This window comes from Triticum dicoccoides, chromosome 5A (genome assembly GCF_002162155.2).
Source record: "Triticum dicoccoides isolate Atlit2015 ecotype Zavitan chromosome 5A, WEW_v2.0, whole genome shotgun sequence".
Taxonomy (NCBI): Eukaryota; Viridiplantae; Streptophyta; class Magnoliopsida; order Poales; family Poaceae; genus Triticum; species Triticum dicoccoides.
In genome coordinates, this window is record NC_041388.1 from 677,185,458 (window position 1) to 677,199,090 (window position 13,633).

A 13,633-nucleotide genomic window follows, 5' to 3' on the forward strand; every position below is an offset into this window, starting at 1 on the left:
ATGTGTTTTTCCACAAAAACACTGTCTGCAGGGTTAGGATTGGGAAGGCACCTGAGGAGAGGGAGATGAACCCTGATAGGAAAACAACACTTGAATTGTCAGTTCGCGCTTATGCATAGACAAAATCTGGGCCAGTCGTCAATCCAACAATTGGCACATCTTTTGACTCGTTGGATGAAGCCTATGAGTTCTACAACCTCTATTCATGGGAATATGGTTTCGGGGTGAGGCTTGCGAAAAGCAGACTGAATGTTAATCGGAAGAGATGTATTCAAGAAATACTATGTGCTTGTGCGGTATGTGCACTCATATGTCGATAATCAATATGGCATTATTTATTTTTTCTTCTATAATATGATCTTTTATTTGGGTGCAGTACTGCGCTAGATAACCTTGGGTAATCTCTAGCTAACATTTGTTCTGTACTTGGTATCGTGTTTGCAGGGCAAACCAATGAGGGAAAACAGTCGATCATCAAGGTGCGGGTGTGAAGCCATGATTAGATTGCTCCGTTCAAAGGACAACGGTTGGTACATATCGGAGTTCAAATCTGGCCATAACCACCCGCTGTTTGTGACATGTGGAGAAAAAATGCATTGGAAGTCACACAGGCACATCGATAGATACACAAAGGATCTGGTGAAACAACTCCGCGATAATAATGTTGGTCTTGGGAAGGTTTTCAGCATTGTGGGGAGTTTTTTTGGCTCAGTTGAGAATGTGCCATTTACAAAGCGTTCATTGAAGACACTGTGTAGGAAGCTGAACAAGGACCAGTCAGACTCTGACGCTATGAGAACAATGGAAATTCTGGCTGATATGAAAGCAAATGATCCTGACTTCAATTACACCGTGCAAGTAGATGAAGACAGCAGGATAAAAACGCTCATCTGGGTTACGAGTAGGGGGTGTGATCGGTATCGGTATTTCGGTGATGCAATTACATTTGACACAACATACAGGACCAACCTATATGACATGCCGTTTGGTCTTTTCGTTGGTGTCAATAATCACTTTCAGAGTATAGTCTTTGGAGGGGTCATGATGAGAGATGAGAAAGAAGAATCTTTCAAGTGGGTGTTCCGGGAGTTCATACGTATGGTTGGTGGGAAGCATCCACAAACTATACTTACAGATCAAGCACGCTCTATGGAAATTGCAATCGAGGCAGAAATGCCAAACACAATACATCATTGGTGCAAGTGGCATGTCCTGAAAAAAGCGAAAGAGTCAATGGGTGTGCTTTGGAGCAAGAACAGTGAATTCAAAATGGAGTTTCACAAGCTTGTTCATCACATGACCACGGAAGAAGAATTTGAACAAGGGTGGCAGCAGATGTTGGACAAGTACTCACTCAAGAAACATCCGTTTCTGACGCAGATATATGAAGTTCGGCATAAATGGGCTAAACCATATTTCATGGGTGTCTTCTGTGCTAAAATGACTAGCACACAAAGGAGTGAGAGTGCAAATCACCTGCTGAAGGGGTACGTGCCTCTAGGATGTCCAATATGCATCTGTTCCTCAAGCAGTTTGAGAAGCTTCAATTTGACCGGCAATCTGAAGAAAGCTTCCAGGAGAAAAGAACATCACTGGTAAAAATCTCCATCATTCCCCCTACATTTGTGTTCATTGGAAACGAGTATTTAAAATGTCCTAGTTTCTCTGTAAGCCTTCATACTCGAAAATGGTTGTCATCCTAACATTTGTGATGTGTGTGTGTCTATTCCCGCTGCAGAGTGGTGTATCTCTTAGATTTAACCTTCCGTTGGAGAGGCATGCTAGCAAAGTTTACACGAGGGCCATGTTTGAGAAGTTTGGTGAAGAGTTGTACAAATGTGGTGCACATGTACTGGATGAGATTGTTCCTAGGAGGATTTATAAGTCGACACATGTTGAAGCAGCGAACGGAGAGAAATGGAGTAAAGTCGAGTTCAAAATTGAAGTCAATGAGGATGAAAGTTTTTTCAGCTGCGAGTGCGGCATGTTTGAACATTCTGGCCTAGTGTGCTGCCATACTTTGCAGGTTTGTATCCTTTGTGGTGACTAAAAAAAATCACGTTGACGCTCCGTTTGTCCATATGAGAGTAGTTGATTGATGTCCGGTCTAATATTATGCAGGTGATGGTTCACTTCCGTTTGGCAAAAATACCTGAGAAGCACATAATGAAGCGCTGGACAAGACAGGCTCGTGACATTCTCCTGGAACACTTGGTCAGGTATCAGAAAGACAGAGGGCCTCCTGCTAGTGGTACATTCAGGCATCACACTATGTACATGAAAGCTCTTGAGTGTGTGGTGCTTGGTGACAGCAATGTCCAATGTTATGAAGTTTTCATGAGTATGATGAAGGACGTCCATGCTACTCTGCTGCCTTTGAGTGTAGAAAAGGATGGTTTAGGGCTGGCAGAGCGAGAGAAGCAGCAACTTTTGGTTGCTAGTGCTACAAAGGGGGGGATCCAGGAAAATGGTGGTGGTGAAGATGCGGATAATGCAGATGCTGATTCAAATTGTTCAGGTGTGGGGGTGCATCAGAAAAAACATCAGAGTGGGAGACCAACGACAAGTCGAGACAAAGCTCCTTATGAGAATCATCTTAAGAGGTCCAGATTCTGTACAATTTGCAGATTGCAAGGTCACAAATGCACAACCTGCCCCCAGAGAGGAGATTTGCCAAAGGCTCCAAGGAAATTGCCGAAGTGTAGCAACTGTGGAGTGGTTGGACATCGGCGGAATGCCTGTGGCACTAAGAAAAGTGCGCCGTTCGAGCCTAATTTTTTATAGTTCATTTAAGAGGATTTTCTGGGTAAGGGTACTGATCGTGTGGGTGATTTGTTGTCCTTGTGTTTCTTAGCTTGCCATGATGTTCCCCGTAACCATTTGGAGATCGACACTTATTGCATCTTCCTGTTGCCAATAGTTTTGGCTTGCAGCTACCTATTTCATCCTAGGTTTCTTTTTCTGCATGACTATTGTACTTTGAAGTTACAAAAAATTCTATTCTTAACTCCATGTTACAAGATTGTTTGCTCGGCTATGGGCTTGCTCACAAACGCATCATTATTTCGTTAAGGGGGACGTTGTGTTGGCTGATTTTGGTAACTGATTGATCGGCCGCATGGTTGCCATATCGCTCGTACATGCGCCAGAGATTTTTTGTCAAGTTTTTTGTGTACCATGCATGGGCACAGGGTGCATTTTTTTAAACTGGCAGGGGCGTGGTTTGATGGATGATTATCCTGACAGGGCATTGCTGTAGCTTTCGTAGGGGCCTCCATTGCTGCGTCAGCGGGATGGATGGGAGAGCACGCCTCGCCTGTCGAGCACAGATGTTCGTGAGGCAGGGTACAACAATTAAACCAGCAGAGGCACAGCGCGTAGGATGGTGCAGAGATCCATGGCGAATCAGCCAGCATGCGAGTGCCATTGTTTGATTGAGTGTTTTTGAAGATGCAAATCATCATCCAACGCAAGCGTGAGTGTTTTTTTAATGATTGTTTGTGAAACAAATTAGTGCGTGATATACTGATGGCACGTAGGAAGTAAGCATTAAGGATTTCCCATTGTACATTTAGGCAGGGGGTGGGACGAACAGATGGGTTGCGAGGAGGTGGCGGGAGCGTTCCTTGGCAAGTGTGGCTGCTCACCACGCCTCACGGTCTCCCGTGGTGTTGTCAAGTGACAACTGATGGGAACACTGTTCCCGAAACCTTTTCCTCGTCCATCATGATGCTACTTTTTCGCTCCCCCACGCGATGGCAGATGGTTGACAAGAGAGGTGCACAGATGCACCGCTCCACCCATCTGTGCTCGAGTTAATGCAGCGGTGCATAGGCCCTAGCTTTGTGAGAGAAAATGGCCATGCCATACCGTCGAGGTGATCCCTGTGCTCACCGTGACCACAAAATTCAAATTTGTAACCCATGCATGTGATGCGCCCTTGCTAGTTTGAAATTTGAATCTCTTCGGTTGGGAGGGAAAATGAAAATTTTCGTCCTCTATTTATGCAGGTGGCGCGGACCCTGGAAACCCATTCGAACAGTGGAGAGATGGCGCCCAGCAGCACCATGCCGCCAAGCTCTAATCTCACCGAATCGTCTGGCTCCACATTGATAGTAGGCGGTGTGCAGGTACGACTATCATATGGCAAAGGGATTGATATAGATCGCTCTAATCAGATATTTTCTGATACTAGCAGTTTTAATGTGATCCAGGTTCTTAGTGACGTCGTCGGGCTTGACGATCTGTTTTTCCTGATCACTCTTCTGGGGTTGCAAGCGTCGATGACGATGTAAGTTTTTTTCCTAGTTTCCATGCAAATCTCTCGTTTGGCTTGGCTAAATGATATGTGTTTGTGCACTGGCAGGCAAGTGTGCTGGGGCAAGGACCTGTCGTTGGTGCAGATGGTGAGGTGGGCGAGATGGTGGTTGATAATGTGAGAATTTGGATTTGTTGCTAGTCATAACGAGAGGAATTTTTGTTTGTGGTCTAATGATGTGCGTTTGCACATTTCTTGACACCAGGGTGATGTTGGGGTGGAGCTTCCTGTTTTCTCTTGTGAAGAGGAGACGGCGGAGTTTAATCCTTGCATGGCGCATGCAGTGCAAGTAGAGGCATGCGAGGTGGAGGAGGGGGACCACATGTCGGGGACTGGTACTGTAGGCGTTGCCTGCGAAGAAGATGACGCCGAGAGCCCTCCATGCAAGCGAGCAAAAATTTAGATTTGTAGAGGCCAGTGCTGTGCTATTAGCGCGCATGCAAATGTACGTGCATGTTTTATTTAGTAGGTGTGCTAAGTATCCTAAGTATGCATGGGCAAAACCTTGTTTTTCCATTGTGCAAAGCTATGTGTTTAGCAAGTTAATCAATTTTCAAAATCTGTTCGCATCGACGGCTATGCTTGAGCAGGAATTGCTCATGATTTTGTGTTTATGAGCGCGTTTTTTTATGGTTAATAATTGTTAGTGGCCCTGGCTCATTAACTGAGTGGGGGAGAGATGGGGAGATGATAAAATGTGGCCTAGATACGGTGAATACGTGGATGGTTGGGCAGCCACTTGGTTGGTACACAGTGGTGAGCACATGGAGCTGTTCGGCCGGCACTTGAATATAAAATAAGATGTTGCTGGTACAGAGGGATGCATCAACAACGCTAGCACAGCACCGGGGCTTGGCGCAGCAAGGGGGGAGGGAGCAAGAACAAAGGTGACTACTATTGCTCTCATCACTGGCTCATCTCTCTCTTTTTCACTCTTGCCGCGGATTTCTGTCAAGTCCTAACACATTTGTGTGTTGCTGTTTTTTCTTTGTTTTTGCTGGCAGCTTGCTGGTTGAGATGGGGCGGAGATCTAGGAACTACTCGGCTGCAGCTCAACCGGATCTTGCTTCTTGCTCTTCAATGGCTGCTGCCAAGAAGATGCCCGTCCTGAACACCCCCTACAATGCCGGTATGATCCAAACGATTGCCGGGGAGTGGAACCCCAACATCATGTCTGTTTTCGCGGGGGTAGGGATGGAGCAGTTTTGCAAGCTCAAGGCTTTAGGCAATAATAATCGCATATTTTCCATGTCCCTGCTCGCTAGGATAGATCCTAAAACTATGAAGATGGACATGGGGGACGGAAACTTTGTTGTGATTGACTCTAGGGAGGTAGCAAAATGCATAGGATTGAACCCTAGCGGGAAAAAGATCGATATCCGGGCTGGTGCTTGCTTGCCAGACCGGGAAGAGTTACTAGGGAAGTTTCATGCCATCTTAGAGACTGGCATGCCCAAAACATGCAAGATTCCAATTGTGAGAGTTAAAAAGATAGTGCAAAACACTAGCAAAGTAGCAATCGTGGGGCGGAGAGAGAGAGAGAGAAAATGATGGCCGCGTGCACAATCCTCGCAGCATCCACATTTCTTCTTCCTAGAGGAGCCCATCCGAAGATTTCGAATGAGCTGTTGCCTGTTCTTGCTGAGCCGAACAAAATATCGGAATATGATTTGTGTGACTACGTGGTGGAGGGGTTGAGAGAGGCTGCAGCAAAACTGAGGGATGATTTGTTGCATGACCCATCTCAGCTTTCTCTTCAGGGGTGCCTCCTTGTTCCTCAGGTTAGACAAGCAAAATCCGTTTGTTTACTAGCACATGCATGCGAGTTATGCAAAATGGTCACTGATTTCATTTTGTTTAATTGATTCTACAAATTGAAGATCATCTTCTGTGACTACCATGAGCATGGCATGGAAGGGCGTGAGCAGCTACCACTTCCTCGGATGGCGTCGTACTCCGATCTGTTGATGAAGCTTCAGATACGCAAGCACGCAACCAAGAACGGAGTGGATGCAGGCTTCGAGGTAAACAAATCGTCTTAAATGCCAGCTCATTAAATTCTACATGGTTGCTAACATTCTTTTCGATTGTTCCCTTGCAGGTATCTGATGTCCCCTGATCGCCGGCAATTAATGTGCCGTCCGGGAGTGCACCGCCTGCGTATTCTTGGACCACCCCAAGCCCTGGTGTGTGCGCCGCCCAGCCTGGATTTGCTGTGGCCCATGGGACAGAGATACCTGCGCAGGTGCAATTTTGTATCTTGTTTGCTACCGCTGGGATTTGTCTTATTTGGTTCGGTTGTCGGAAGCAGAAAAAACTAATCTGGCTTTTTTGTCCATGGCTCATCTATTAGATTCTGGCTGCACTTAAGGAGGCAGTGGCACATCAGTTCAAGAAAAGGGAGGAGGAGTTCTTGAAGATGGTGGACGATGCCAAGGAGAAGGTGCTGGCGGAAATACGGTGCAAGACGGAAGCCAAACGACAGAGAGAACTAGAAGACACACTAGAGGATTTCATGGACAGGGTGAAGAGGCAGGCTCCAATGGCGGTGGCGTTCCCCAACGTCACACCGTCTTCTCATGTGCCAAGAAGCAAAATAGGTAATCTTTCGTCTGTCCTCTTGCAACATGCTGTAGTTTCGATTATTTTTAGCTTTGTTTTCAAGTTGGCCATGCATGCACTCTGCTAAATGGATTGGAAGTCAGCATGTGCGGCCATGAAAATGTTTGGTCTTGCATGCATGCAGTAGTGGGGTCCATGTGTGGTTGTGATGTTTTTGCATGAGAGTGGGCCATGCGATGCATGCAGATGCATGAGCTTTGTCACGCTGTTGTTTTATTCCTAGAAATAAATGACTTTTCCATCTAATCCAAGCGAATGACGTTAAAATGTGACTTTCAAATAGATATCGTGCAAGACCTAGCTACTACTTCACGTGAAGCTGCTCAATCTCTGATGGTTGCTGTGGTCCGTAACGAGGAAACACGTAGCCCCCCAGGTGCGCATGTCCATGATAGAAAAGCAAAAACTTATTGCATTTTTCAATCGATGGCATGTTTCAAGACAAACTGAAATGTTTAGCTTTTGATGCCAGCTGGGGAAACAGGTATTTCACTAGCCTCTGGAAGCAAGAACCATAACGTGCATGTGCCTCCGATGGAGCATGGAAAAGGTATACAATTGATTAGAAACCATTCTTAATTAGCCGCGTCGTCCGTTGGATCTTCATACCTGTACTAATTATGTTGAAAATATGCCCTAGAGGCAATAATAAAAACATTATTATTATATTTTCTTGTTCATGATAATTGTCTTTATTCATGTTATAATTGTGTTATCCGGAAATCGTAATACATGTGTGAATAATAGACACCAACATGTCCCTAGTAAGCCTCTAGTTGACTAGCTCGTTGATCAACAAATAGTCATGTTTTCCTGACTATGGACATTGGATGTCATTGATAACGAGATCACATCATTAGGAGAATGATGTGATGGACAAGACCCAATCCTAAACATAGCATAAGATCGTATAGTTCGTTTGCTAGAGTTTTTCCAATGTCAAGTATCTTTTCCTTAGACCATGAGATCGTGTAACTCCCGGATACCGTAGGAGCGCTTTGGGTGTATTAAACGTCACAGCGTAACTGGGTGACTATAAAGGTATACTACGGGTATCTCCGAAAGTGTCTGTTAGGTTGACACGGATCAAGACTGAGATTTGTCACTCCGTATGACAGAGAGGTATCTCGGGGCCCACTCGGTAATGCATCATCATAATAAGCTCAAAGTGACCAAGTGTCTGATCACGGGATCATGCATTACGGTATGAGTAAAGTGACTTGCCGGTAACGAGATTGAACGAGGTATTGAGATACCGACAATCGAATCTCGGGCAAGTAACGTACCGATTGACAAAGGGAATTGTATATGGGGTTGCTTGAATCCTCGACATCGTGGTTTATCCGATGAGATCATCGAGGAGCATGTGGGAGCCAACATGGGTATCCAGATCCCGCTGTTGGTTATTGACCAGAGAGCAATCTCGGTCATGTCTACATGTCTCCCGAACCCGTAGGGTCTACACACTTAAGGTTCGGTGACGCTAGGGTTGTAGGGATATGTATATGCAGTAACCCGAATGTTGTTCAGAGTCCCGGATGAGATCCCGGACGTCACGAGGAGTTCCGGAATGGTCCGGAGGTAAAGAATTATATATAGGAAGTGCTATTTCGGCCATCGGGACAAGTTTCGGGGTCACCGGTATTGTATCGGGACCACTGGAAGGGTCCCGGGGGTCCACCGGGTGGGGCCACCTATCCCGGAGGGCCCCATGGGCTGAAGTGGGAAGGGATCCAGCCCAAAGTGGGCTGGGGCGCCACTTCCCTAGGGCCCATGCGCCTAGGTGGGGCAAACCCAAAAGGGGGGGGGGCGCCCCCTTGCTTGAGGGGGCGAGCCCCCCACCCCTTGGCCGCCGCCCCCCTAGGAGATTGCATCTCCTAGGGCCGGCGCCCCCCCTAGGCCCCCCTATATATAGTGGGGGGATGGAGGACCTCTCACCTTGGCCTTTGGTGCCTCCCTCTCCCTCTCCAACACCTCCTCCTCCTCCATAGAGCTTGGCGAAGCCCTGCCGGAGTACTGCAGCTTCATCACCACCACGCCGTCGTGCTGCTGCTGGAGCCATCTTCATCAACCTCTCCTTCCCCCTTGCTGGATCAAGAAGAAGGAGACGTCACGCTGACCGTACGTGTGTTGAACGCGGAGGTGCCGTCCGTTCGGCGCTAGGATCTCCGGTGATTTGGATCACGTCGAGTACGACTTCCTCATCCCCGTTCTTTGAACGCTTCCGCGCGTGATCTACAAAGGTATGTAGATGCAATCCGATCACTCGTTGCTAGATGAACTCCTAGATGGATCTTGGTGAAACCGTAGGAAAATTTTTTGTTTTCTGCAACGTTCCCCAACAGTGGCATCATGAGCTAGGTCTATGCGTAGTTCTCTTTGCACGAGTAGAACACAATTTGTTGTGGGCGTAGATGTTGTCAACTTTCTTGCCGCTACTAGTCTTATCTTGCTTCAGCAGTATTGTGGGATGAAGCGGCCGGACCAACCTTACACGTACGCTTACGTGAGACCGGTTCCACCGACTAACATGCACTAGTTGCATAAGGTGGTTGGCGGGTGTCTGTCTCTCCCACTTTAGTTGGAGCAGATTCGATGAAAAGGGTCCTTATGAAGGGTAAATAGAAGTTGACAAATCACGTTGTGGCTTTCACGTAGGTAAGAAAACGTTCTTGCTAGAACCCTATTGCAGCCACGTAAAACTTGCAACAACAATTAGAGGACGTCTAACTTGTTTTTGCAGCAAGTGTTCTGTGATGTGATATGGCCAAAGTTGTGATGAATGATGAATGATATATATATGTGATGTATGAGATCATGTTCTTGTAATAGGAATCACGACTTGCATGTCGATGAGTATGACAACCGGCAGGAGCCATAGGAGTTGTCTTTATTTTTTGTATGACCTGCGTGTCATTGAGAAACGCCATGTAAATTACTTTACTTTATTGCTAAACGTGTTAGCCATAGTAGTAGAAGTAATAGTTGGCGAACAACTTCATGGAGACACGATGATGGAGATCATGGTGTCATGCCAGTGACAAGATGATCATGGAGCCCCAAGATGGAGATCAAAGGAGCTATGTGATATTGGCCATATCATGTCACTATTATTATTTGATTGCATGTGATGTTTATCATGTTTTATACATCTTGTTTACTTATAACGACGGTAGTAAATAAGATGATCCCTCATAATAATTTCAAGAAAGTGTTCCCCCTAACTGTGCACCGTTGCGACAGTTCGTTGTTTCGAAGCACCACGTGATGATCGGGTGTGTTAGATTCCGACATTCACATACAACGGGTGTAAGACAGATTTACACATGCAAAACACTTAGGTTGACTTGACGAGCCTAGCATGTACAGACATGGCCTCGGAACACAAAAGACCGAAAGGTCGAGCATGAGTCGTATAGAAGATACGATCAACATGAAGATGTTCACCGACGTTGACTAGTTCGTCTCACGTGATGATCGGACACGGCCTAGTTAACTCGGATCATGTTATACTTAGATGACTGGAGGGATGTCTATCTGAGTGGGAGTTCATTGAATAATTTGATTAGATGAACTTAATTATCATGAACTTAGTCTAAAATCTTTACAATATGTCTTGTAGATCAAATGGCCAACGTTGTCCTCAACTTCAACGCGTTCTAGAGAAAACCAAGATGAAAGACGATGGCAGCAACTATACGGACTGGGTCCGGAACCTGAGGATCATCCTCATAGCTGCCAAGAAAGATTATGTCCTACAAGCACTGCTAGGTGAAGCACCCGTCCCACAGAACCAAGACGTTATGAACGCTTGGCAGACACGTGCTGATGATTACTCCCTCGTTCAGTGCGGCATGCTTTACAGCTTAGAACTGGGGCTCCAAAAAACGTTTTGAGAGACACGGAGCATATGAGATGTTCAAAGAGCTGAAAATGGTTTTCCAAGCTCATGCCCGGGTCGAGAGATATGAAGTCTCCGACAAGTTTTTTAGCTGTAAGATGGAGGAAAATAGTTCTGTCAGTGAGCACATACTCACAATGTCTAGGTTACATAACCGCTTGACTCAGCTGGGAGTTAATCTCCCGGATGACGCAGTCATTGACAGAATCCTTCAGTCGCTTCCACCAAGCTACAAGAGCTTTGTGATGAACTTCAATATGCAGGGGATGGAAAAGACTATTCCTGAATTATTTGCAATGCTGAAATCAGCAGAGGTAGAAGTCAAAAAGGAACATCAAGTGTTGATGGTGAATAAAACCACTAAGTTCAAGAAAGGCAAGGGTAAGAAGAACTTCAAGAAGGACGGCAAGGGAGTTGCCGCGCCCGGTAAGCAAGCTACCGGGAAGAAGCCAAAGAATGGACCCAAGCCCGAGACTGAGTGCTTTTATTGCAAAGGAAGTGGTCACTGGAAGCGGAACTGCCCCAAATACTTAGCGGACAAGAAGGCCGGCAAAACAAAAGGTATATGTGATATACATGTAATTGATGTGTACCTTACCAGTACTCGTAGTAGCTCCTGTGTATTTGATACCGGTGCAGTTGCTCACATTTGTAACTCAAAGCAGGAGCTGCGGAATAAGCGGAGACTGGCGAAGGACGAGGTGACGATGCGCGTCGGGAATGGTTCCAGGGTCGATGTGATCGCCGTCGGCACGCTACCTCTGCATTTATCTACGGAATTAGTTTTAAACCTCAATAATTGTTATTTAGTGCCAGCTTTGAGCATGAACATTGTATTGGGATCTCGTTTAATTCGAGATGGCTACTCATTTAAATCCGAGAATAATGGTTGTTCTATTTATATGAGAGATATGTTTTATGGTCATGCTCTGATGGTGAATGGTTTATTCTTAATGAATCTCGAGCGTAATGCTACACATGTTCATAGTGTAAATACCAAAAGATGTAAGGTTGATAATGATAGTCTCACATACTTGTGGCACTGCCGCCTTGGTCACATAGGTGTCAAACGCATGAAGAAGCTCCATGCAGATGGACTTTTAGAGTCTCTTGATTATGAATCATTTGACACGTGCGAACCATGCCTCATGGGTAAAATGACCAAGACTCCGTTCTCAGGAACAATGGAGCGAGCAACCAACTTATTGGAAATCATACATACTGATGTGTGCGGTCCAATGAGCGTTGAGGCTCGCGGTGGCTATCGTTATGTTCTCACCCTCACTGATGACTTGAGTAGATATGGGTATGTCTACTTAATGAAACACAAGTCTGAAACCTTTGAAAAGTTCAAGGAATTTCAGAGTGAGGTTGAGAATCAACGTGACAGAAAAATCAAGTTTTTGTGATCAGATCATGGAGGAGAATACTTGAGTCACGAATTTGGCACACACTTAAGAAAATGTGGAATAGTTTCACAACTCACGCCGCCTGGAACACCTCAGCGTAATGGTGTGTCCGAACGTCGTAATCGCACTCTATTAGATATTGTGCGATCTATGATGTCTCTTACCGATTTACCGCTATCTTTTTGGGGCTATGCTTTAGAGACTGCCGCATTCACTTTAAATAGGGCCCCGTCGAAATCCGTTGAGATGACACCGTATGAATTATGGTTTGGGAAGAAACCTAAGCTGTCGTTTCTAAAAGTTTGGGGATGCGATGCTTATGTCAAGAAACTTCAACCTGAAAAGCTCGAACCCAAGTCGGAAAAATGCTCTTCATAGGATACCCTAAAGAAACTATTGGGTATACCTTCTACCTCAGATCCGAAGGCAAGATCTTTGTTGCCAAGAATGGATCCTTTCTAGAGAAAGAGTTTCTCTTGAAAGAAGTAAGTGGGAGGAAAGTAGAACTTGATGTAGTATTACCTCTTGAACCGGAAAATGGCGCAACTCAAGGAAATGTTCCTGAGGTTCCTGCACCGACTAGAGAGGAAGTTAATGATGATGATCATGAAACTTCAGATCAAGTTGCTACTGAACTTGGTAGGTCCACAAGGACACGTTCCGCACCAGAGTGGTACGGCAACCCTGTCTTGGAAATCATGTTGTTAGACAACGGCGAACCTTCGAACTACGAAGAAGCGATGGCGGGCCCGGATTCCGACAAATGGCTAGAAGCCATGAAATCCGAGATAGGATCCATGTATGAAAACGAAGTATGGACTTTGACTGACTTGCCTGTTGAGCGGCGAGCCATAGAAAATAAATGGATCTTTAAGAAGACAGACGCGGATGGTAATGTGACCATCTATAAAGCTCGTCTTGTCGCTAAGGGTTATCGACAAGTTCAAGGGGTTGACTACGATGAGACTTTCTCACCGGTAGCGAAGCTAAAGTCCGTCCGAATCATGTTAGCAATTGCCGCATTCTATGATTATGAGATATGGCAAATGGACGTCAAAACGGCATTCCTTAATGGTTTCCTTAAGGAAGAATTGTATATGATGCAGCCGGAAGGTTTTGTCGATCCTAAGAATGCTGACAAGGTGTGCAAGCTCCAACGCTCGATTTATGGGCTGGTGCAAGCATCTCGGAGTTGGAACATTCGCTTTGATGAGATGATCAAAGCGTTTGGGTTTATGCAGACTTATGGAGAAGCCTGCGTTTACAAGAAAGTGAGTGGGAGCTCTGTAGCATTTCTCATACTATATGTAGATGACATACTTTTGATGGGAAATGATATAGAACTCTTGGACAGCATTAAGGCCTACTTGAATAAGAGTTTTT

General features: G+C 45.7%; 1 long non-coding RNA gene across 1 annotated transcript; it reads left to right on the forward strand.

Annotated features, from left to right (window-relative positions):
• Positions 1–5,144: 5,144 nt before the first annotated feature.
• Positions 5,145–7,528, forward strand: LOC119304057. The gene is made up of 7 exons (XR_005148079.1): positions 5,145–5,205; positions 5,323–6,099; positions 6,199–6,342; positions 6,420–6,563; positions 6,672–6,918; positions 7,224–7,316; positions 7,413–7,528. It is a non-coding gene; the product is annotated as an uncharacterized LOC119304057 (long non-coding RNA).
• The last annotated feature ends 6,105 nt before the right edge of the window (positions 7,529–13,633 follow it).